General features: G+C 35.9%; 1 pseudogene; it reads left to right on the forward strand.

Annotated features, from left to right (window-relative positions):
* Positions 1-19,691: 19,691 nt before the first annotated feature.
* On the forward strand, positions 19,692-26,096 carry LOC102865056 (annotated as a pseudogene).
* The last annotated feature ends 146 nt before the right edge of the window (positions 26,097-26,242 follow it).

Genomic DNA, 26,242 nt, shown 5'->3' on the forward strand with positions numbered 1-26,242 from the left:
CAACAACAACAACAATAAATAGAAATTCAGAGGGAAATAAAGCAAAGGATGGGATTGTTAAAATAACTCAATATGTTATTAGGAAAGATAGTGTCCATTGACAAACTAGATTGCCTTATGTCTCTAAAAATGTACATATTGATTTCTACCTGGAAGATAAAAATGTATCTATCAGTTATATAGTGACCATGAATTCAGACACTCAATTTTTGTTGTAATTCTTACATTCCGCCAAGTTGCTTGCTACTCATAGCATTTCTATATATAACAACTCTGAACACGCCTCTATCCTAATCCAACTGTATTATCTCTGACACACCTAGCCCCATAACCTCAGTCATCAAGTCAATCCATCTCATCCTGGTCTTCCTCTCTTGTGCTGTGACTTCACCCTCACAGACATCAATCCATCTCATCCATGGTCTTCCTTTCTTGTGCTGTGACTCCCCCCTCACAGACATGATGTCCTTCTCCAAGACTGGTCCTTGTAACATGCCCAAAGTATGTCCGATGGACCTTCAGAATCCTTGTTTCCACGGAACAGGCTGGTTTCACCCTCTTCAGAGCAAACCTGTTTGTTCTCATAGCAGTCCATGGTACATTCAGTACTCTTTGCCAACACAAACTCAAAGGCATAAATTCTCCTTCTATCATACATAGTCATTGTCCAACTTTCTGATGCAAAGCAAGTAATTGTGAAGACCATGACCTGAATCAGGTTCACCTTAGTCTCCAGACTGCAGCATTGCTCTTTGTTACTTTAGAGAGGTCTCTGACAGCTGACTTTCACAGTACAATTCATCATTTGGTTTCCTAGCTACTGGTACCAAAAGCATTGATTGTGGAGCCAAGCAAACTGAAGCTGTTAACAATGTCAACCTCTTTGTCATTTATCATGAGGCTGTTAGTCTTCTGACTGGTGAGAATATTTGTTTTCTTGATGTTGAGCTTCCATCAATAATAAAGCTTGTAGTCCTTGACCTTCTGGATCAAATGACTCAGGCCTTCCTCAGTATTGGCAGTCAAGGTTGTGTCATCTGCATAATGCAAGTTGTTGATGAATCTTCTTCCAATCCTGATGCCAAATTCCTCCTCACAGAGCCCAGCTGCCCCAGGAATTGATGGCCTATCAATTGACATATTTCAGTAAAATGATGTTGCCATAAACACACTTACCAAGTTGTCACAGGAAATTTGGAGAATAACCACCTAGCCAGTTGATGGAAGAGATCCATATTTGTTCCCTTTCCAAAGAAAAGTGGCCCAATAGTGCAGAAACTATTGAACGATATCATTAATATAACATGCAAGCAAGATTTTGCCGAAAATTATCAAAATACAACTGGAACAGCACATCAAAAGATAATTGCCAGTGGTCCAAACTGGGTTTAGAAGAGACCATGATACTACGGATATTGTAGCTAATGTTAGATGTATCTTGGTCAAAAACAGAGTACCAGAGGAATATCTATTTGTGTTTCATTGACTATGCAAAAGCAACTGACTGTGTGGATCACAATAAATTATGGCTGACTCTGAGAAGAATGGGAATCACAGAACACTTGGTTGTTCTTATGTGAAACCTATACTTAGGCCAGGAAGCAGTGGTCAAAATTGGCAGGAAACACTGCGTGGTTTAAAAATAGGAAGGGTGTATGCCAGGGATGTGTCCTATCTTGATATCTTTTCCATCTAAAACACTCTATTGTTTCTTAATTTCATATGACTAATTTATAAAATAAATACAAGATAGTAGGCCTCAGTATTCAATTGCTGTTGTTGTGCTGTCAAGTCACCTGCAACACATAGCAACCCTATCTATGTACAATAGCCCTAACCCCTGCTCTATCCTGTGCCCATCCTATTATCTCTGACACACCTACCCCTCATTACCCTAGTCACTGAATCAATCCATCTCATTGAGGATCTTCCTCTTTTGTGCTGTCCCTCCATCCTCCAAAGCATGACATCCCTCTCCAAGGACTGGTCCCACCTTGCAACATGTCCAAAATATGTCAGTCAAAGCTTCAGAATCCTTGCCTCCAAGGCGCAGCCTAGTCTCACCCTCTCTAGGACAAACCTGTTTGCTCTCCCAGCAGTCTATGGTATAGTCAATACTCTTTTCCAGTATCACAGCTGAAAGACATCAGTTTTACTTCTATCATCCCTAATCCTGTCCAGCTTACTGATACACAGAACATAATTTAATACAATAGTTAAATTTTATAAAATTGTATCAATTGTTTACATAAACTGCAGTATAAATCAAGATTAACTTGTAATGATATTTGCAGTTTATTGCTTCAGATTCCAAAAGAATTAAAAACTAAAAATTGTCACAGCAGTCTATGTTTTTTTCCCTTTTACCCATTCCCTGGGACAGTAGCTTTGCTTTTCATACAGTTTAGAAGTTTACTCAATTATGTTCCACAAGCCTGAATAAATTAATGTAATTTTCTCTTTGAGAATAGATTGTTCTACACAGAATTTTAAGCATATTGTATAATTGTTCATTCATATCTATATTATACTTTCTAGGCCTCTTTCCTGCTATATTTGTATTGCATTTGACAGATTGAATTACACAGGGTTGATGGTGCATTAGGTGGTCTATTGTAACACAGTTTCTTTTCTCATTAAAATGTTCCAAAGGAAAGTTGATGTGACTCTTTCTTTACAGTGTGTATGATGTTATAGTTTCTTAGTTTCTTACCATATTTATATTTCATATAAATCTTAGTCATGTAATAATTTTCTGTTCTTTAAAAATGATTTGTAATTATAAAGACTTTCTAATTCTTCATGTTATTCTTGGAGTTTGGCAAATTATACTCATTGTTCCATCACTCCAACATTTCTAAAGAAAAGGGTGAAATGGTGTTAGCAGATTTTGGCAAATGTACTATTCAGGAAAGGTTAGTGAACTACTTTTAGCTAAGCCAGAATACCCAGTCATGTCCTATCTTGTAAAAACAAAAGCATACATGAAGATTTCCCCATTGTACTCTACCAGCCTGCTGAACCCACACAGAATAAAGCAGTAGCTCAGAATCATTCCTAATGATTCCCTCCACAGCCAGACCGGAAACCTAAAGCTCTTAAATATTCTAGCTTCATTATTCTAATTTTCTATAATTTAACAACTTCTCATATTATTCTTAATGGAAAAGTCATGCAATATTGAACAGTAACTGCTTTTAATTTCCTGCTGTATATCATTTGCATTTTTTGTCACTGGTGGAGAGTAATTAACATGCTCTAATTATCACATTGATTGTCTTCTTCAGCTTATGAGAATATAGTCATCTCAACCCTCGTTGATCTTACAATAGTATGTTTTATCATTTCCAATAATAGTATTCTGGTATATATAAGGCTTAAAATTTTAGAGAAAAATTGTGTGATTCTGCAGTAACAGGTTTTCTAAATGATTCAATTTAAACCAGAGTATCCCAAATTTTTAACAGTTTCTATCAAAAACATTGTATCTTATTTCTGTGGTAGGACTATATTGTTCTTTATCCTTACAAAGCAAATTGCATTTCTAGCACACTATTATCACACATTCACACACAAATATTTTCTTGTTTTCCATTCAGATAAAATATGTTGTTTGATCACATTTTCAAAGTTTTATGCTAAAAAATGGTCTGGAAATATATTTGTAAGTAATAAAAATCTTACCTTGTAAGTCATTTTAGTATAGTTGATTCTACTCAAAGGAATTTACTTTTTCTTAAGATAAAAAAAATTGCATTTTATTTCTCATAAATACCAACTGTGATTTTATAAAATAATTTGAAGACAAGAAAAACAAAAATTACCTTGTATTTTTAAATGGTTTGTCATCAATTTTCAACTTACATTATATCCAAAATGAATGCCTAACTGCATTATTAAGGTATCCTTTATATGTTTATTTTGTGAAAGAATGATTTTAGGACAGTTGCTCTTATTCTTATGTACCATTAAGTCAGATTCAACCCATATCGGATCTGTTAGCAAGTTTTCAGAGTCTGTAAATCACGTGGGAGGTATTTGTCCATTTTTCTTCCACAGAGTAGTTAGTGGATTAAAACAATGTACCTTTGGGATGGCAGCACAACTCCTTACCAATAGACCTCCAGATTTTAGGACAATGCATTTATTTATAGTAGATAGAGCTAAGAAATTTTATCTCCCAAAATTTACTGCAAGGGAGAATATAACACATTCCACTATTAAGTTTAATTTCCTTAAATCATTATAATTTACAACAAAAAAAATAAGTGAAAAATCCAAAGAGGACATGAATATGAATAACTAGGTAAATAATTTTGAAAATGGATATAAGTTAATATGTTGGTGGTGGTGGTGTTGTGTACTGTCAGGATGAAATCGACCTGTAGCTGATCCTTCTGCAAGTTTTCAGAGACAGTTAATTGTATAAAATAAGATTGTCAATTCTTATCCTAAGAAAGAGCTAATAGATTTAGACCTCATGCCTTTGGGATTGCAGTGTAGCTTCTCACCACTAGGCCACCAGTCATTGTTGTTGTTAAGTGCCATAAAGTCATAGGCGACTCATAGCGACCCTATGAACGAAAGATCTGGACACCTATATAACGTTCATCCTTTCTCCAGGTTCTTAGGTTTTCCAGAGGCAAGCTAGTACAAAAGTGGATGCCACTCCTGCTTCCAAGTTTGTTTTAATCAGGGAGCTCCATCGAAACTGTCCACCATGTGTAACCATTCTCACATTTGACACATCAGTGTCACAGTTTTCAGCTTCACAGAAGTCACGAGTTACCTCTGTAAAGCAAGTGGATGTATCAGGGTTACACGACCTAGAAGAATCTTTCACCAAAAACAATTAAAGGCAGTCCTGAGGGCCACGGATTGGAGTTTCCCACCTTTGGCTTGGAAGCATCATTTTCTGTCGACTAGGCCAAGTGATCTCTCTCTATGCTGTTGTTGCTGCTGTTAAGTGCTGTCAAGTCATAGGCGACTCATAGTGACTCACTATTAAGCTATATTTTCACCTAATGATCCATGTACAGATTGTAAAAGTCTCTAAAGAAGTGTCTCATTCTAAAGTAGTAGAATGACTTAGAAGTTTCTTATAAATTAATATGAAACATGAAACCAATAAAATTTCATTAAAAGAAGGCAGTGGCAATTACTTGTTATTGTTGTTGTTGTGTTCCACTGAGTCACCTATGACTCATAGTGACCATATGTATGCTAGCTCTGAAACCTGTCCTACCCTGGGCCAATCTCACTGTCTCTGACAGACTTAATTCTTTTACTCCAGTCACTGAGTCAATCCATCTTATTCTGAGTCTTTCTTTTCTGTGCTTTCCTTCTACCCTTCCAAGCAACACATCCCTCTCTAAGGACTGGACCCTTTTGGCCACAAGCCTACAGTATGCAAGACAGAGCCTCAAAATTCTTGCCTCCAGGTAGCAGCTTAATTCATCCTCTCTAGGATGAACCTATTTGTTCTCCTGACAGTTCAAAGTATGTTCAAACCTCTGCTCCACCACCACAATTCAAAGGCATCGATCCTTCATCTATTATCCATAGTTATTGTTCAGCCTTTGGATGCACAGCAAGTAATTATAAAGACAATGGCCAAGATCAGGTGCACCTTAGTCTCCCGACTGACATCATTGTTCTTCAGTACTCTGGAGAGGTCCTTGGCAGCAGACTTTCCCAATTAGACTTGTCTTTTGATTTCCTGACTGCTGGTGTCAAGAGTTAATTGTGGAACCAAACATGCTAAATTTACTAAAAATCTCAATCTCCTCTCTTTAGATCATGAAGCTGCTAATTAGTCTAGTGGTGAGAATCTTTATTTTTTTGATGTAGAGCTTCAATCCATATTAAGTCCTTGACTTTCTGTAACAAACATCTCATAACCTTTTCAGTTTCAGTAACCATGGCTGTGTCATCTCCATAATGTTGATTGTTACTTGACTCTAACACAATACTTAACCAACAGGATTTACGCCCAGAAGAGCAGATGAGACATATTTCTCATTATTCAGGTCACAGATTAGGTTGTTGTCCTGCCTACCACTCCCTTAGGTGCATGGATGAGTCTTATACCCACTCCCACCACTAATCTGCTAGAATCCAATTAATTTCTGTCTCTTTACCCCTCCAGGACCTAACATTCCCAACCCCTAGCCAATCCTGGCTTGATGGCTCAGGCCTCCATTCACCTCTATCAATCCTCCACTCCCCTGTGACTTTGGTCTTGCTGCATAATGCAGGTGGAATATCCTCCTGCTGATGTCTTCTCTCCAGAAGTCTGTTGTTACATTGTTACTTGTGACTCATAGTGACCCTATGTACAACAGCCCTAAACCCTGCTCTATCCTGTGCCAAACTCACTGCCTCTGACATACCCATCCCGATTACCCCAGTCACTGAATCAATCCACCTCATAGAGGGTCTTCCCCTCCTACACCATCCCTCCACCCTCCCAAGAATGATGTCCCTCTCCAAGAACCTCTCCCTCCTTACAACATGTCCAAAGTATGTCAGTGAAGCCTCAGAATCCTTGACTCCAAGGAGCAGCCTGGTTTAACCCTATCCGGAATGAATCTGTTTGTTTTCTTGGCAGTCCATGGTACATTCAATACTCTTCTCCAGCACCACAGCTCAAAGGCATCAATCCTCCTTCTATCCTTCTTAGTCATTGTCCAACTCTTTGATGCATAACAAGTGATTGTAAAGACCATAGCCTGTATCAGATGCACCTTAGTCTTCAGAGTGACACCATTGCTCTTCAGTACCCTGAAGAGGTCCCTAACAGCAGACTTTCCCATCGCAATATGCTTTTTGATTTCCTGGCTACTGGTGTCAAGAGTGTTGACCATCGAGCCAAGCAAACTAAAGTTGTTAACAATCTCAATCTATTCACCATCCATCCTGATGCTGCCAATTGGTCCAGTGGTGAGAATCTTTGTCTTTTTGACATTCAGCTTCAGTCCATACTGAAGGCTACAGTCCTTGACCCTCTGCAACAAGCATGTCAGGTCCTCCTCAGTTTCAGCAAGCAGGGTTGTGTCATCTGCATAACACAGATTGTTAGTAGATCTTCAACCAATCCTGATGCCACGCTTCTCCTCCTTGAGCCCAGCCTCTCAGATAATCTGCTCTGCATACAGGTTGAAAAGGTATGGAGATAGGACACATCCCTGGCATACACCTTTCCCAATTTTGAACCATGCAGTGTTTCCTTGCTTTGTTCTGACGACTGCCTCTTGGTCCAAGTATAGGTTTCTCATTAGAACAATCAAGTGTTCTGGGATTCTCATTCTTCTCAGAGTCAGCCAAATTTTTTATGATCCACACAGTCAAACACCTTTGCATAATCAATGAAACACAGATAGACATTCTTCTGGTATTCCCTGCTTTCAGCTAAGATCCATCTAACATCAGCTACAATATCCCTAGTATCCTTTTTCTCAGAAGTGACAGGATACAAGGGACACTTAAGTAAGCAATGTTTTCTTTTTTTCTACTATTGTGAGTTTGTGAGGTGGTGTGGCCAGGATCCTTAAGTCTCTACTTTCTGTAATAGTTCAGTGGTAGGTCATTGACTTCGTTCTTCTACTAGATTAAGGTGATGTCTTGACAGGATCTTGCATACTGGTGAGAACTCTAAGCTGTAAGAGGAGATCATTAAAAATTACAGTTTCTTTAAAAGTCAGTAGAAAATAATGATAGGGTTTTGCCTCTAACTCCCTAAATTTCAATCGTGATTCCATTATTTACATGGATTTTGCCATATTAAAATTATATGTGTTTTCAGGTTAATAAATATTAGTTCTTAAATAGAAATTATCTTGTAAATGATGATTAAAAATTATATCTATATCATAAAGTTGTTTTAAAGGCTAAATATTTCTGCTTGAAAAATGCTTAATGTAGTAACTACTTCATTAATAAGTCAATGAAATATGACTACTATTTGTCTACTTAAAATTTAAAAATAGTTTTGGTTAAGTTAGATATAACTAGTTTTGGATGTGATGAACTGAGTTTAAGCTACATAATCAGGACTTAGTGTATCTCAGTTCATCTTGTCATCAATCAATCTTGTCCATAACCTTTCTCTTTATGCTTTTGCAATCATCATCTTGTTCTTTAGAGTCAAGCACTATCTGAAAACATGCCCAAAGTATATGAGACAAAATTTCAAATTCTTCCTTCTAAATTTCTCACTTCACCTCTTTGAGTACAGACCAATTTGTTCTTTTGATGATCCATGCCCATGGTATATTCAGTATTCTTTGCTACCATCTCAATCTATCTGCATCATTGTTTTTTTTCCCCCTTTCTTTATTTTTTTTTTTTTGTATCCCTTTGGTTCAGCTCTGTTTTCATATATGAGTAGATCTCAATTTTGGATCATGCATGATCACAGAAATACTGTGGCAGCTTCAGATTCACATTCATTTATTTCAAAATAATTTTTTAAATAAAAGCATGTCAAAATGACTCTGAATAAGGTGAGTCATTATGGTATTCTTGTTGTTGCTGTTAAGTGCTGTCGAGTTGCTTGCGACTCATAGTGAACCTATGTACAACAGCCCTAAACCCTGCTCTATCCTGTGCCAATCGCACTGCCTCTGACACATCCATCCTGATTAACCCAGTCACTAAATCAATGCATCTCATAGAAGGTCTTCCCCTCTTGCATGTCCCTCCACCCTCGCAAGCATGATGTGCCTCTCCAAGGATGAGTCTTTTCTTACACCATGTCCAAAGTATGTCAGACAGAGCCTCAGATTCCTTTCTAACAGTCATATGCAAATCTCTAACTTATTGTAACTAAAGAAGCAAATCATTGATGGTTTTAAAGGAAAATTACAAATTTCTCCCTGTTTACAGATTGTAGCACAGCCCAAAGCACATGCCTCGAGTATGAGTGAAGTTTCCCATTTATATGAAACTATTATTCCTTTGTCAGAAACGTGTCAGATGAATCCTGAGATACCAAAATGATGAAAGAAAAAAGCAAGTCCACTACCAAAAATCAAATGATAGTTATGCACAAAAATCTTATAATTTAAGTATTTGAAATAATTTGTTTTTTATATCTCCTAATGAAGGTGACAATCAAATAGGATTAAAGCATTGATGAATTTGTTATGGTGATGTCTATACAAAGTATATAATGAAGGTTTAAAAGTCTACAATGATGATTTATGAAATTTATTCAGTAAACAATCAACTTGATCAGTAGCATGTCCATAAAAAGAGCAAGGGCCACATTGGGAGTACTATATCTGACCTTTACCAACTTCAAGGAGGAAAGTATCCCTGCCCACAGAAATAAGACAAAACTAATTCCCATGAAGTAGACATGTTCCCCATAATCCCATGTCTCCTACTCATTTCAAGACAAATCTTGCTGCTTGGCTGGGTCCAAAATCTGATGTGATAATTCACAGACCCCATGGAACCCTATTAGAGGAGTTAAAAGGTTATAATTGAGATTAATAACAAAATACAGTCAAGACAGATCCCAAAATGTTCACACAGATACCTCAGTCTCATGAATCTAAGTGTTCCCAAGTTATCGGTCCTGCCAATATTGGCTTTCCCCATAACTGTCCAATAAAGTTCTCAGTCTTGTCAATGTTGATTTTCCTATCCCCAAAGTCCTATCTCACATCCAATTCTCCAGTTCACCCATCGCTGCTGCTGTCATCCCAAAGTGTGTCTCACATCTCACTGGGTTGAAGGAGATCTTTGTCATCCCTAGGTAGTTGAAGAATTCCATCTTTCCTGATGTGGAAAGAATCCCTGCTAACGGGGAAATAATTTCTTATTTCTATAGTTAGATCTGTTCAATTTATTGGCAAGACTGCACAATCCTCTTGCAGATTGCTGTGACTGGCAAGTCTGCTGTGGAATGGTAGATATCCAATCCCTTTTTGGATAGGCCAACACACCTTGCTCACACAGTACCACCTATTCACATAGTCATCTACACTAGAAAAGCCATATGGAGAAATAAACCTCACAATGTCATAAGAGGCAAACAAACCTATTGCTGTCAAGTTAATGCTGGCTTAAATCAAACCTACAGGACAGAGTGTGCTGTCTCATTGAGTTTTCAAAACTATAATCTTTATATCTAACTACCAATTTTTTACTAGTAACTTAGTACTTAACTATTACATCACCAGAGTTACTTCTGCCTTGCTGTTTTTATGTGCTATTGAGTTAACTACAACTCAAAGTGAGCCTAAGAACAATGGCTCTGAACCTTAAATTATCTTGAGCCAACTGCACTGTCTCTAACACACCAGATCCCACTGCCACAACATTATGTCCATCAATCTTATCCAGAGTCTTCTTCTCATGCATTGACCTTCAACCCTATGAACATCATATCCTTCTCTAAGGACTGACCCTCCCGGAAACATGCCCAAAGTAGAGAAGACAGCTTCAAAATCCTTACTTCCAAGGAGCAATTTGACTTTACTCTCTCCAATACAGCCAGCCTTATTCTCTTGACAGTTCATAGTATTCTTCTCCAACAGCACAATTCAAAGACATCAATTCTTTTTCTGTCATCCTTTTTCCTAGTCAAGTCCTCAGATGAATAGCAGGCAATTGAGAAAATCATGTCCTGGATCAACTGCACCGTGGTCTCTAGACTGGTATCGTTGCTCTACAGCACTTTGGAGAGGTTTCTGACAGCTGCTATTACTACTCTTCTGATTTCCTGACTGCTAGTGCCACGAGTATTAATTGTGGAAATGAGTAGGATAAAACCATTAACAAATTCAATCTTTTCTCCATCTACTATTTTCTTAACTGTTGGCCCAGTGATGAGGAATTTTGTTTTCTTGATGTTTAGGTACAATCCATATTGAAGGCTACAGTGCTTGATCTTCTGCACAAAGCACTTCATCTCCATTTCAGTTTTGGCCAGTAAGGTTGTATGATTTGCATAATGCAGGTTGTTAATAAGTATTCCTCTTAACACATTATTCTTCATGAAGTCAAGCCTCTTGAATGATCTATTTAGTATACAGATTAAAAAGATAAGGAAAAATAATTTATCTAGATGTATTTCTTTCTTGATTTTACACCTTACTTGCTCTATTTGGACCACAGCTTGACTATTAACTATGGCATCATTGCGTTTACTTCTGCCTTGCTGTTGTTATGTGCCACTGAGTTAACTATTACTCATAGTGGCCCTATGAAAAACAGCTAATAGTTTGGTCTAGATATGGGTTTTGCTTGAGCACAATCACGTGTTCTGGGATTTCCATTCTTCACATTGTTAGCCATAATTTGTTGTGATCCACACAATCAAATATCTTTTCATAGTCAATAAAACACAAATAAAAATCAATTCTGATACCCACTCTGTCCAGACAAGGTCTGTCTGACATTGGTAATGATATTGTTAAGGCCACAGCCTTTTCTAAAGCCAGCTGTATTTCTGACAATTCTCTGTCAATGTATTGTTATGGTCCTTTTTGTATAATCTGCAATAACATATTACTTGAACATGATATTTGTGATATTGTTTGATAATGTCAACATTCTGTTGAATTACTTTTTATAAAAGAATGAATAAATTTTCCAGTCAACAGACCAAGAAGCTATCCTCGAGATTTCTTGAAACAACCTGGTTAGCACATACAGGGCTGCATCTGTTTGTTGAAATACATCCATTAATATTTATTCAATTCCTAGAGCCTTATTTTTGTCAATTTCTTCAGAGCAACTTGAACTTCCTTTATTACCACTGGTTCTTCATCATATAATTCTTCTTAAAATGATTCTGTGTCAGCCAATTCTTTTTGGTAAAGTAAATTCATGTACTACTTCCATTTTATTTTAATGGTTATGGGATTAATCAAGATTTTGCTCATGTTTTTGTTGTTAGATACTGTCAAGAATGACTCATAGTGACCGTAGGAACAACAAACTAAAACCCTGTCCTTTAGTTTGTTGTTATGAGCTGTTGGGTTGACTCTGACTCATAGTGACCCAGTGAACAACAGCTCTGAACCTCGATTTATCCTGAGCCAATATGCCTCAGACACACCTCCCCTCATTACGTTAGTTCTTGTGTCATTCTATCTTGTCCAGAATCTTCCTCCCTTGCACTCTCTCTCCACATTTCCAAGCATAAAGTACCTCTTCAATTACTGGTTCCCTCCTGGAAACATGCTACAAGTATGTGAGACAAAACTCAAAAATCCTAGCCTCCAAGTAGCAGATTGGTTTTACCATCTTCAGGACAGGACTGTTTATCCTCTCGACAGTCCATTGTATGTTTCAATACTCTTGTTCAACACCAAAACTTAAAGGCATCAATTCTTCTTGAGACATCTTTGGTTTTTTTCCAGCTCTCTGATGTATAATAGCAAAGAGTTTCGAAGACCATGGCCTGTATCAGGCATACTTTTAAAAATTATTTTATTTTATTAATTTTTTATTATTAAATTTTATTAGTTTTAATGAACATTTACAGAGATTTGGGGTTTTCATTCAATCATTGTTGCACTGTTTTCTCTACCCTCCCCCCAGTTCGTTCTTCTTTCCCCCCCCTTGAATGTCTGTTTTAATTGTCCAATTGCCACAGTGCTTGTCAAAGACAGTTCTGATTAATCTCCTTTGTCAGTGTGTCCTTTGCCATTCCCTATCACTCCTCTCTGAGAGAGACTTCACCCTGATTCATAAGGAAAAGGGGATGGCATATTCTCTTAGCTACTTCCTGCTGAAAAAGGGATGCTGTAGGTTTCAGGATGAAGATCTTCTCTCACTACTCCAAAGGGCCCCTTTGGCAGTAGGAAACACATAGACTATTATGGAGATAGATTTTGGAATTTAGATGCACTGTTATCAATTGTGCTTAGCCGTACATGTTCATATCCTTGAAGATGTATTATGGAAGTGTTATAGCCTAGGAAACACAAATTTAACTAACAAGTTAAAAGTACATGAGCCAAAAAATTAAAAAGCAATAATATTCCGAGTAGAGGTTCTAATAGTGGCACAAATCAAGTTACAGAGGGAAGGTGGTTCTTACAATAAAAGGCTTATAGACTAGCACTTTGTCTATTATAGTGTAGAGGTTAGGAACCACAAGATGTAGAGGCTCAGCTATGTCATTTATGGTTCTTAAGTCCTGGAGCAAATTCCATCTACCACTGGGTTGTTTTTACAACTCAGAAGTCTGCATGCAAGGCAGAGGTGAAGTAAGGAACTGCTTATGAGGTTTTCCGTCCATTCCAACAACTAAGAAATAGTGAGAAGAGTTAGGACCTCAGAAGGCTTTTAGGATCAATTAGTTGGCTCTGTGTCCAAGAGAAAACGAATATACTTACCAGTAATGTTAATGCTCACCCACAGCTCTTCTGGGAGGAATCTAAATCGTTGAAACGTTATTTTATTAATTTTAATGAACATTTACAGAGATTTTGGATTTTCATTCGTTCATTGTTGCACTTAGGCATACTTTATTTTTAGACTTACTTTGTTGCTCTTCAGCTTTCTATAGAGGTTCCTGACACCAAATTTTCTTAATGCAATTAAAATTTTGATAACCTGACTGCTGGTGCCAAGAGTGTTGATTTTGGAATCAAGTAACTGAAATTGTTATTAATTTCAATCTCTATCTATCATGGAGCTGCCTCATGGCCCAGTGGTAAGAACCATTGTTTCCATAATGTTGAGTTTCAATCAATAGATAAAATCGTGTCTTATCCTGTGCCAATTTCACAAACTTTAACCCATTGCTGAAATCACTGTATCAATACACTTTGTCCAGGATCTTCCTCTCTTTCAGTGTTCCTCCAGTTTTACAAGTGTGATGACCATCTTCAAGACCCTCTCCTAATAACATGTTCAAATTATATGAGAAGAAGCTTTGCCATCCTTGCTTTTAAGGAGCAATCTTTCTTCATCTTCTTCAAGACTTATCTTCTTATTCTTTTGGGAGTTTCTGGAATATTCAGTACTCTTCCTTAACACCACAGCTCAAATGCACTAATTTTTCTTCTGTCCCTCTTATTCATTGTCCAGCTGTCAGCAGTATTTAAATGATTGAAAAGATCATGACCTGAATCAGGCACATTTTTTGTCTTCATACTAACATCATTATTCCATAGTAATTTGGAGATTTTCCTGACTGCAGACTTTCCCAGTGGAGTAAGTCTCCCGATTTCCTGACCGTTGGTACCAAGTGTATAGATTGTGAATAAAAGTAAGACTAAGTTATTGACAGTTTCAATCTTTTCTTAATCTATCATGGTGTTGCTTATGGGTCCAGTGATGAGAATTTTTGTTTTCTCGACATTGAAATACAATCTATATTGAAGGGTGAAGTGTTTGATCTTCTGTAGAAAGTGTTTTCAAGTCCTTCTCACCTTTAGCAAACAAGATTGTGTCATTGTGTCACTGCATAATGATGATCATTGATGAATTTTCCTCCAATCCTGATGCCAAATTCTTCTTGATAGGGTGCAGCTTCTTGAATAATTTGTTTTGTGTGCTGATTGAATAAATATGGAGAAAGGATACAATCCTGATGCAAGCCTTCCTTAATTTTAAATTTAATAAAATTCCTTTGTTCTGTTTGCACAACAGCTTCTTGGGCTAGGTAGAGGTTCATATGAGCACAATTACGTGTTCAGACATTCCCCTTCTTCTCAATATTAGCCATAGTTTGTTATGATCCACACAATCAAATGCCTTTGGATAGTCAATAAAGCACAAATGGACTTTTTCTGGTATTCTCTGCTTTCAGCCAGGATCTCCATGGTACCATGACCTATTCTGAATCCATGACCTCTTCTGAATCCAGTTTGAACTTCTGGCAGTTCCTTATTTAGGTAATTTTATAGACATCTTTGAATGATCTTCAGCAGTATTTTGCTTGCATTAATATTAATCTTATTGTTCAATAATTTCCACCTTCTGTTGGGTCATTTTTCTTGGGAGTGGGAACAAATATAGATTTCTTCCAGTTGGTTGGTCAGGTAGCTGTCCTCCAAAATTCCTGGTATGGACTGCTAAGGACATCCAGTACCACATCTGTCATTTGAAACAAGTCAATTAGTATCCAATAGATTCCTTACTGACAGATCCTCAGATTACAAACAATAAAATATGTTTCACCCATCACCACAACTTGTATTCAAGTAGAAGTCCTATCCCTTCAAATTCTGTCAGGCTTTTCTCCTGTTTGCCCAGAGTATCTTTAAACATTGCACCTCAAAGCTTGAATTTGTTCTTCAGTTCCTTCAGTTTGAGAAAAGTCTAACAAGTTCTTAATTTTTTTTCTCTTGACCCCAGATCTTTGTACATTGTGTTTTGTCTTTGTACACTGTGATTTATTTTCAGGTTTCCTTTGACATCTTATGTTCAGCCTTTTAACTTTCTGATTCCTTCCCTTTGTTTGGGTTTCTCACAGTTCTAGTACAATATTTAGAGTCTCTTCTGTCATCTATTTTGGTCTTTTATTTCTTCTCTGTCTTTGTAATGAACTTTTACTTTCTTCATGGATGACATCCTTGATATCATCCCACAATTCATCTGGTCTTCATACATTGGTCCAACTACTTCAAATCTGTTCTCAAGATAGTTTTTAAATTCAAGTGGTATAGACTTAAAGTTAGATTTTTATTCTTGTGGAATTACTTTTATTTTCTTTTGTCTCAATTTGAATTTTCACATGAGTAGTTTATGGTCTAAAACCTGCATGTGGCCTGGTTTTCACAGCTGATATTGAGCTTCTCCAGTGATTTTTTTCCCCCCACAGATATAATCAGTCCAATTCCTGAGGCAAGGTCCATGTATAATTGCTGTTGTGGTTTTATTTTTTTAAGTTATTTTCCATGAATAAGTCATTGATTATACAACATTTGATCATCTTCTCTGCAGCCTCATTTCTGCCACCAAGTGTGGTTCCAACTTACAGCTACCATATGTACAACATAATGAAAATCTGTCCAGTTCTGCACATCTGCATTATCTTTCTGACATTAAGTCCACTGATACAGTCACTGTGTCTACTATTTCATTAATTTTCTTTCCCTTTTTTTGTGGACTCTATGTTTTTGAACACATACAAAGGATGGGAAATCTCCTTCCATGCAATTTTATTGCCTCTGAAAACTCCCTGGAGAGTTAGCTATGAATAAGATTCTGAGTTACGGGGGTGCACAATGCTTTAGCAAGCATAATATTATTCTTCAAGACTAAGTCACGTATGATAATATGCCCAGTGTAATTGACACAGAGTTTCACTATCCTCACTTTTAATAAGCATTTTAACTGTGCCTTTTTCAAGATAGACCTGTTTTTTGTTTTTTGGCAATTCATAGTATATTAAATATTCTTTTCCAACATTTTTTCTTTGGCATTTCTTAATCATTGTCAAATTTAATAAATATCTGAAGTAAATGTAAAAATTTTAAACTGACATATTTTACTTCTGTATTTTACAGAGGTCCTTGGCAGCAGATTAGCCATATAAATTAGATAGTATCGTTTTTTAAAATTATTGGCTCTGTAAATGTTGATTTTTGGATATGCATAAATATAAGTCTTTTAAAATTTAATTTTTCTCTATTTATTAGGATGCTATTTATTTTTCCAGATGTGAGAAAAGCACTAGAAAGCCTGGATTCAGAGATAACTACAAGAGGTGGCTTTCAGCAGGTAATAAATACGTTTTAGCACCTAGGGTGGCTGTTCTTCTCTCAGGCATTACTGTTATGTCAACGAGCCTCATTGAAAAATTTCCTGTAGGTAATATTGAGATGCTCAAGCCAGTGTCATCTATTACAGCACTATGGTAAACCACTAAGCATAAGAAAAGAACTTACATCCACTCTTCTCCTGAGCAAATGATAACTTCTTCTTTAAGTTTTCAGGAAGTATTTTATAGTCTTTCGAAACTGGGTATTGTATTGATACTGACAATTGATACAAAAATTCATTCTTAGAATGTAAACATGGGTATCAAACTATTTGAAATACACTCAATTCCTGGACTCATAATGCAGGAATAAAAGTATAGAGGAAAAATTTGGAAATAATAAGAAAATAATGAAAATTTTACAAGTTTTAAAACTATTGTTACCACACTGCTGTTGATTTTTACTAAATAAAAATTGAATAGTTTCCCTTCCAGTGAAGTTTTATAAATGAATATACAATGGATGAAGACAGAAGAGTTGAAAGCACACCTTCTTCAAGCAGAGTATCTAGGTAGAATTCCAGAGCCATAATTTACTTACTAATTTATCTTTCAAAGATTCTTAATGACCTATGCCTCAGTTTCCTCATCTAAAAGTCCAGATTACAATAATATCTACCTAATATTGTAAGAAGAGACCTAACGTGTCTTATGAGTAAGAACTGCACTACCAACCCAAAGGTATAAAGTTCAAAATGATCCACTGCTTTGTTGGAGAAAGAGGGGAATCTTCTCCTATGTGATTTGTTGTCTTTGAAAATGCCCTGGAGGTAACTTATGAGTTGATTCTAACTCAATTATACACAACAACAATATTGTAAAATAGACCCCTGGCCATGCAGTAATTAAAAATCCCAGGTGCTGATTAAAAGATTCTACAAGAAAACATGGAGGAATGCTTTGGTAAAGATTTACAGTCTTGGAAATCCTACTGAGCAGCTGGTCTCTGTCTTAAATGCTTACTAAAAGGTTGTTATGGGGTTGGTCACTATGAGTGGGAGTCACAAAAAATGTGCTTTTGGGCTTTGTAATATTTGTAAGGATACCTGGAGACACAATGGTTAACTCTTACCTGCTAACTAAAAAGATATGAGTATAAATTCACCAGGACTTCATGGGAGAAAGACGTGGCAATTTTCTATTATAAAGATCATAACCTAAAACCCTTGGAGTTGTTTTACTCTGACCTACAGTGTCTCTATGAATCAGAATTAACTTTACAACAATATAAGTTATTGTAATAAGTATTAAATTATATGAGGAAAAATGTTGAATATTTCCTGATGCATATTGAGTACAAAAAGAAATATTTTTAAATATTAAATATTACATGATTAGATTTTATGGTGTATTTATTAAGTAATTTTCTATTAATCTAAATGCTGGTGATCTGAATTAACCCAATCAATCGGCAAAATAAAAAAGACAGACAAGCATAAACGTAACATCTAGGAAAACACTATGAAGCAAGTTTATTCTGTAACACACGTGGTAGACTACTTTTGATTCAGGAACTGATTAAGCAATAGCTAACAATAATGTATCAATAATAAAAAGACTTAAAACAGTAAATCCATATTAGATATCATGTATTTGTTGTTTTCTTTAAATCATATACTATTCCATAATAATTGAAATTCTCCAACTTGAAATCTTGCATTGCTGTACATTGCCATCATCTGGAACATCAACTATCCTTCCTCTTTTAGCTAGATCCCATATTTTTTTTAAATTCTATTATTTGCTTTAAAGTCTCAAAGAGTCTCCCAAAGGTCAGGGAATTAACTGATAGTGCTGTTACTGGAAGTCCAAATCGGTGGATCACACTTGTTCACCAACTGGCTATAGGCAATGGAATCTTGTAGGGTGATTGGTTGTGGTCAGCCCACATTGTTGCAGAGGCTGTTGATTAATGAGTCTGGTGACTGAAGTATCCTGTACCTCCAATAAAGAATTAAAATCAGACAAACAAAAAACCTCCCAACTTTCCCAAAGAAATAATACTCTCCAAGAATGTTGTGGCTATGTAACAATTGAGTGGGAATCAATACATAACTGACACTCTAGTGAATTTTCAAAGGAAATTGCCTATGTTTCTCCAATCCACAGCTTGTGGATTCAAACTGTATGGTTTGGTTTGGCAGTGTAGACCCTTAACACTAAGGAACAAATAGTCCTCTATATAAGAGCTATAGACACTTACTCAAGAGAACTGACATTGGTTACTTGGTTACCTTTGTTACCTTATTAGAAGACTCAAGATACATGCCACCCTAGATCTGTTTCATTAACACAACAAACAACTCACTCTGGAATAGGGTTGTAAGCACAAAGAAGTCAAGAGTCATATTACTATATCATTATATTGCACACATATTCATTAAAAAGATCAGCTACCAAAACAACTATGAGATAGCATCTCATTCCAGTAAGAATAACAAAATTTAACAGAACAGCAAGCAACAAATGCTGGCAAAGTTGTGGAGAAACTGGAACCCTTATTCACTGTTGGTGGTAGTGTAAAATGGTGCAATCACTGTGGAAGGCCATGTGGTGCTTTCTTAAAAAGTTTCAAATAGAAATACCATTTGACCCAGCAATTCCACTACTGGGAATATACCCTAAAGAAACCATAACCAACATCGAAGCAGATATATGCACACCCATGTTTACTGGGGCTTTGTTCACAATAGCAAGGAGTTGGAAACAACCCAAGTTCCCATCAACAAATGAATGGATAGAGAAGCCATGGTATATTCACACAATGGAATACTACACTGCATTGAAAAACAAGGAACTCATGCAATATTATTCAAAATGGATGACCTTGGAGGACATTATGCTAAGAGAAATATCTCAGTTACAAAAGGACAAATACTGCATGGTGCCAATGTTGCAGAATGGGACTCACATCAGGGTTGGGGTACGAATAAGGAAAACTAGATAAATTATGTATATGGCCTTAAAACAGATGAGGTAGAGAACAGTTTAAAAGCGATATATGATAGGGTATTATGGTTATCACAAGAGTTCAAAATTAAGGTTGCATAACGGAGTGTACTCGGGGAAGTGGGGGAGGGTACAGGGGGATTGTATACCAATGAAAGAATTTTTCTTTTACTTTTCAAAGAAAGGAACAGACTGGGGGGGGGCAGGGAGAAAAGTGCAACAATGAAGAATGGAAATCCAAAACCTCTGTAAATGTTCATTAAAATTAATAAAATAAAGAAAATAAAAGATTAGCTACATCTGTGGAAAGAATCACTGAAGAAGCTTAATATCAACAGTCTAGACAAAGCCAGTTGCTGACTGTGGATCAGATCATCAATTATTCCTGTGCAAATCCAAATTTGAACTGTAGAAAATAAAAATAAGTTCATAAGAATTAAAAATAAAAGGACATTGAGTCTATCACTTGAATTTAAAGACTATAAAGATCTGGTGTGGAAAAAATAATTTATACAAACTTTTAGAAATTTGTAAGTAAACCAGTATTTAAAAAATAAAACAATTACTTTTGGTGCTGAAAAAAGAATAAAATTTAATAAAAGTAAAAAAAAATAATGCATTGAACACTAATGCTAGATGATGAGATGAGCTGTGTGACTACATCAAGGATATACTGCATGGAGAAAGCAAAAAGTCATGACAAAATCACAGGAGAAAGAAAAGACCGAAGTAAATGTCAGAAGAGACTTTGAAATTCCATTAGCACATTGAGAAGCCAGAACAAAGGAAACAAACACCAAAGCAAAAGAAATAAAGAGAAGATTCCAAAAGACAGCTTGAGAAGACAAAATAAAGTATTATAATGAAGTATGCAAAGAGTTGGAGTTAGAAAATTGAAAGGGAAGAACTTGTCATTCATTAAGCTAAACTAAAAACAAAACAAAACTACAATTTCAAACCTCAAAGTGCAATATTTAAAACTGCAAAGTCTTGAAAATTTCAAGGAAGCATTAAAAGAAGAGTGAACGAAACTGAGAGTCACTTTGTGCTTGCTGTTATGTTGTGGCGAGTCACCTGGGACCCATAGCGACAACATGTACAGTAGCTCTGAACCCTGTCCTGTCCTGAACCAATCTCACTACTACTGACACACAAACCCCTATTGCTCCAGTCACTTTATCAATCCACATCATTGGGGTCTTCCTGCCCTGCACTATCTCTCCACCTTTCCAGCATGATGTTCTTCTCTAAGGAACGGTCTCTCCTGGACACGTGCCCATAGTGTTTGAGAGGTAGCTTCAAAATCCTAGCCTCCAAGGAGAAACATAGTTTCACCCTTTCCAAGACAGACTAACTTGTTTTCTTACAGTCCATGGTATGTTCAAGACTCTTCTCCAGCACCACAACTTGAAGGCATTAATTCTTTTTCTGTCAGCCTTTGTCATTGTCCAGCTCTCTGAAACATAAATAATTGTGAAGATCATGACTTGCATTAGGCACACCTTAGTCTCTAGACTGAAAAAACAGACAAATAAACAAACAAACAAAAAACACAAGGAACCATTGATCATTTCCAGAAGTAACATATAATCAATAACCAGTGATACAGAGAAAATTATTTCAAGCTGTGCTTCAGTCACTGAGAAAAAATTAAGACCTCAGGAATTGATGAAATATCAGTTGGTATGTTTCAACAAGCAGATGCTACCCTAAATGTGTTTACAAAGCTGTGCCAAGAAATCTGAAAGAGGGTTAGCTACCTGGTTGACTGACTGGAAGTTATACATGTTGGTACCCATTCCCCCCAAAAAGGTCATCCAACAGAATGTGGAAATTATAAAACAATACCATTAACATCGCCTGCAAGAAAAATATTGCTAAAGAATAGCCAAAGATGACTAGAATAGTATATGGATAGAGAACTGACAGAAATTCAAGATGGATTTTTAAAAGCCATGGAACCAGGTATATCATTGTTGATGACAAACGGATTTTGGTTGAAAGCAGAGAATATCAAACAATGTCCAATTGTATGTTATTGACTAAGCAAAAACTTTTGAATGTGTGGTCCAGAGCAAATTATGGCCAATATTGGGGGAAAAAACCCCAAAAGACAGCAATGGGAATCCAAATCACCTCATTACACTGATGTAAAACCTATTTCTAGACTATCTGTTATTTGAACAGAGCAGAGGATTACTGCATGGTTAAAAATAAAGAAAAATATGTGTAAGAGCTATAAATTTTCTTCATACATATTCTGTGTTTACCCTGAAAAAATATTTAGAAAGTTTCTTTATAAAGAAGAATTTGTCATCAAGATCACAGGAAGAATTTGTCATCAAGATCAGGTTTTTGATGCATCAAAACCCTGCATTATGCAAATGAAATAACCTTGCTCACTAAAAGTGAAAGGACCTGAAGTATGTCCTCCAGAAGATGAAAGACTACACAGCCTTCAAGAAATAAACCAAAACCAAAACAAACAAAAAAATCAAACCCGCAAAGCTCATCACCATTAGGCCAATAGGAAATTTCATGATAGATGGAGAAAGAATTGACATTATTAATGATTTAATATTATTTTCAACTTCCTAGTCCTAGTAGCTAAAATATCAGAAGATGCATAGCATTAGGAAAATCTGCTGAAAGGACATCTCCTAATTTCTAAAGAGCAAAAAAAAAAAAAATCCGTTTAAAGACAAAGCTTCCATTAATCCAAGGTATAGTCTTTCCCATTACTTGTTATGAATCTGGAAGGTAGACAATAAGAAAGGATGACAGAAGAAGAATCAATGCCTTTCAATTATAGTTTGGGAAAAGAATACTGTATATCCCATGGATTCTTAAAAGAACAAATAAAACCAATGTGTTCTGGAGAAATGTAAACCTGAGGCCCTTAGAGGCAATGATAATGGAGTTTCATCATACAGACATGGACATATTGTTAGCAGGGGACAGTTCGAGACATTATGCTTGGGAAGGAGGAGAGTCAGCAGAGAAAGCCTTTCAACAAGATGGATTGACAGTGATTATAACAGTAAATTCAAGTATACCACAGAGATTGTGAGGATGGCACAGCATAGGACAAAGTTCAGATTCTTTGTTTACAGGGTCATTTCTCAATCGGACATCTCCTAACCTCCCCATTACCAACATATATACTTGTTGTATATTCTTCAAGTTGGAACCAACTCATAGCTGACCCTCCAGTGAGTTGCTAGAGGCTGAAAATTGTACGGAAGAAGATTGTCCATATCTCTCTCTCCCATGGAATAGCTATTGAATTCAAGCACCTGTCTTCCCATTGTAATCTTCTCATCCACTTGGGCACCAATGACCTACATTCCATTTCCTCTTTTACACCTAACTAAAACAAATTCTGTTTCCTTGGTTTGTCATTTTCCTCCCAAAACTGAGTAACTATCTTCCCATGTGACTATATTCAACTAATATATCTCTTTGAAACCTTTCTTTAATATTCTAGTATTAAAATTTATTCTTATTTGCTGACAACAGCAATGGTAGAGCATGTCATTCTGCATATATGCATACTTTCAGCTCAGTTTTTATCAGGACGTTAAATGGCTTTCAATGTATGATAATATGGAATTGATCCCTAGCAAAAAACAAAACACACAGACATACAACAAAAACAAAAACCAACAAAGCCCTGAAACACATCACTATTGAGTTAAAAAGGAAATTAGGACAACAGTATTTATATTTAGAGTGTAATTTAGGAAAATGATTCACTCAATCATTGCCATGGAGTTGGAGCTGACTTATAACTAAACCTCCAATGGGTTTTTCGTGAGAATTTAATTTACTGAGGAGGAGATTGCCCATCTTTCTCCCATAGAGGTACTGGTGCATTCGAACAGCCAGAAAAACACCATTCTAAGGGAAGTAGCACAACTTCCTATGGACCATATAATCAAAGCCTCCTATTAGCTTTCTACACAATATTTTTACTGATAAAATACTTGAGACTTAAAGAACATTTTAGATCAGTGGATAAGCCTAATCTGATAATAAAAAAAGTATTTCGGCTACAAGGAAATTCATCAAAAACTTAAATGAAGTAAAAACAGGATAAAACACACAATGCCAGATCATCAGAATTTGGGTAATTAAAGAAGAATCCAGACAGACACACTGAATATACTTTATTTAATCATAATTGGTTCGGTATTTTCAAGAAGATTTACACAAAAGAAACTCCTATAGCTTATTTAGTAGTGCATTGTAAATTTGTCTGCTTATTTAACTCAATTTCAAAAATTGTATTTTTTAAAAACAAATATAGTATGATGTATGATTACTACTATGTGACACAAGAAACACATGAGTCATAATATTCAAATAATAGTTGAAAACAATCTCATTTGAACCACTATAGTATGTTGAACATAACTGAGTCAATTGTGACACAGAGCAACTCTATAGACTACTACACCATTCTCTTGTGGAAGAGAGAGTGGGTTGAAACCACTGAAATTTTATTCAGGAGCTGAGAGTTAAAGGATTATCTCATCAGGACCTCTTAATAGAAGATTATCTAGGCTTAAATGTCATAACTGGTTTATCAAGAATTATGCATATGAACTAGCGAATATGATAAGCAAAAAGGAACTATGAAAAAAATTAGTAGCAGAAATTAAATTAAATAAATTTTCTGTATGCTCAAAAATAAGGAAGACATAATAAGTATTCAAAGTATGTTAGATCTAAATAATCCTGTCAAGCCATGGACAGCATACCATGTTTTAATTTTAGAATTATTGTAGTGATAATTTCATTAGTCTGAGCTCTATTAAAAATTATTCCAAGGGAGCATATACATTGACTATCATATGGCCATATTTGGTTTTATGTATATTTCATGTGTACTTTACAAGGTGAGTTTCATATTTATTGTCATTCTCAAAAAAGATAATTCAACAAAATGTGGACATTATAGAACAATATTATTAATGTCACATGAAAGAAAAATACTGCTGAAGATTACCAAAAAAGACTAGAATATGACATATGTAGAGAAGCACCAGTAGTATAAGCTGAGTTTAGAAGAAGTAATGGAACTAGAGATACTATTGTGATGTCATACTGATCTTGACTGAAAGCAAAGAGTTCCAGAATTTATGTCTATTTGTGTCTTATCAACTATGCAAAGAATTTTTTTAATGAACATAATTTTATTCTTGGAGTAAGTTACATCATGGATCTCCCACAGTAGAAAACAGGTTATTTTACAAAATACATTATAACAAAAAAAAAATCGCACTTTCAGGAAAGTACCTATTCCTTTCTTCCTTTCAGAAATGTGTTGTGCTTTTGATTGTGTGGATCATCAAAAATTGTGACTGACATTGAATAGAATGAGAATTTCAGAATACTAAATTGTGCTTGTGTGAAGTCTATACTTAGATCAAGAATCTCTTATTCCAATAATAGAAAGGAACATTATATGGTTCAAAATCAAGAAAGGAAGCTTTACTTCTTGGCTGCCACCAGTGGATGATTTACCCTTTGGTACAGACAAAACAACTAGTAGCAGTGGAACATGAAAAGCATGGCATTGACATATCCAGCAATAAATGCTTAGAGGGGTTACAGAAAGTGTTTGAACATGAGTGTTGAATTCAACTGTTAAATTAAATTCACTGTCTATTTACCACCAAAGGCATAAACTAGAAAATGTCCTGCACGAAGTTGGCTATCTGTCTTGCACAGAATAGAATTTTATATGAAAATCTAGTTATCATCAAGAAGCCTCAGAACAGGTCCTTATTGACATTGTTGCAGGTACCAGAACTTGTGGCTGCAACACTCAAGGAAAAGATGAGAGCTGGGCTTTTGGCACTGGTGCTGAGTTTTATGTAGATTGCACTGAAAATTTTGGAAAGAGCACTACAAAATGCACTGTTAAATAACATAAGAGCTCCCTACACTAATAAATGCCAATTTTCTAGTGGATTCCCAAAGGATGTCTAATATTAGCCATTCTATGGGAGGTCATGGAGCTTTGACTTGTACTTTGAAGAACCCTGGAATATACAAATTTATTCCTGTATTTGCTCCAATTTAAAACCCAGTGCTCTGTCTTGGGTGGGGGGAAGCCTTTGGTGGATATTTGAGGTCAGATAAAAATAAAAGGAAAGCTTTATAATTCTATTCAACTTGTGAAGTTGTATCCAGGTTCTCAGGTGGATATATTGATTGATCAAGGAAAAGATGACTGGTTCCTTTAAGATGTATATTTAAGTCCCAATAACTTCATAGCCACCTGTATGGAAAAGAAAATTTCCGTTGTTCTAGATTATAAGAGGGTTATGACCATAACTACTATTTCTTCATAACATTTATTAGTCACCACGTCAGACACAATGTAAAATACATAAATGGATGAAAAACTAGAATCTCTCTAGAATTGTAAATTTATAATAAATCAAATTACAGGGTGGTGGTGGTGGGAGATGATTTCATAATGCTGAAAGTGTCTCATTCTGTAATTAAATCATCTGAGCAAGTACTTGAAAACTAAAAAAAAATCAA

This window comes from Elephantulus edwardii, unplaced genomic scaffold (assembly GCF_000299155.1).
Source record: "Elephantulus edwardii isolate Elephantulus edwardi_28Jun2011 unplaced genomic scaffold, EleEdw1.0 scaffold00198, whole genome shotgun sequence".
In the NCBI taxonomy this organism is placed as follows: domain Eukaryota; kingdom Metazoa; phylum Chordata; class Mammalia; order Macroscelidea; family Macroscelididae; genus Elephantulus; species Elephantulus edwardii.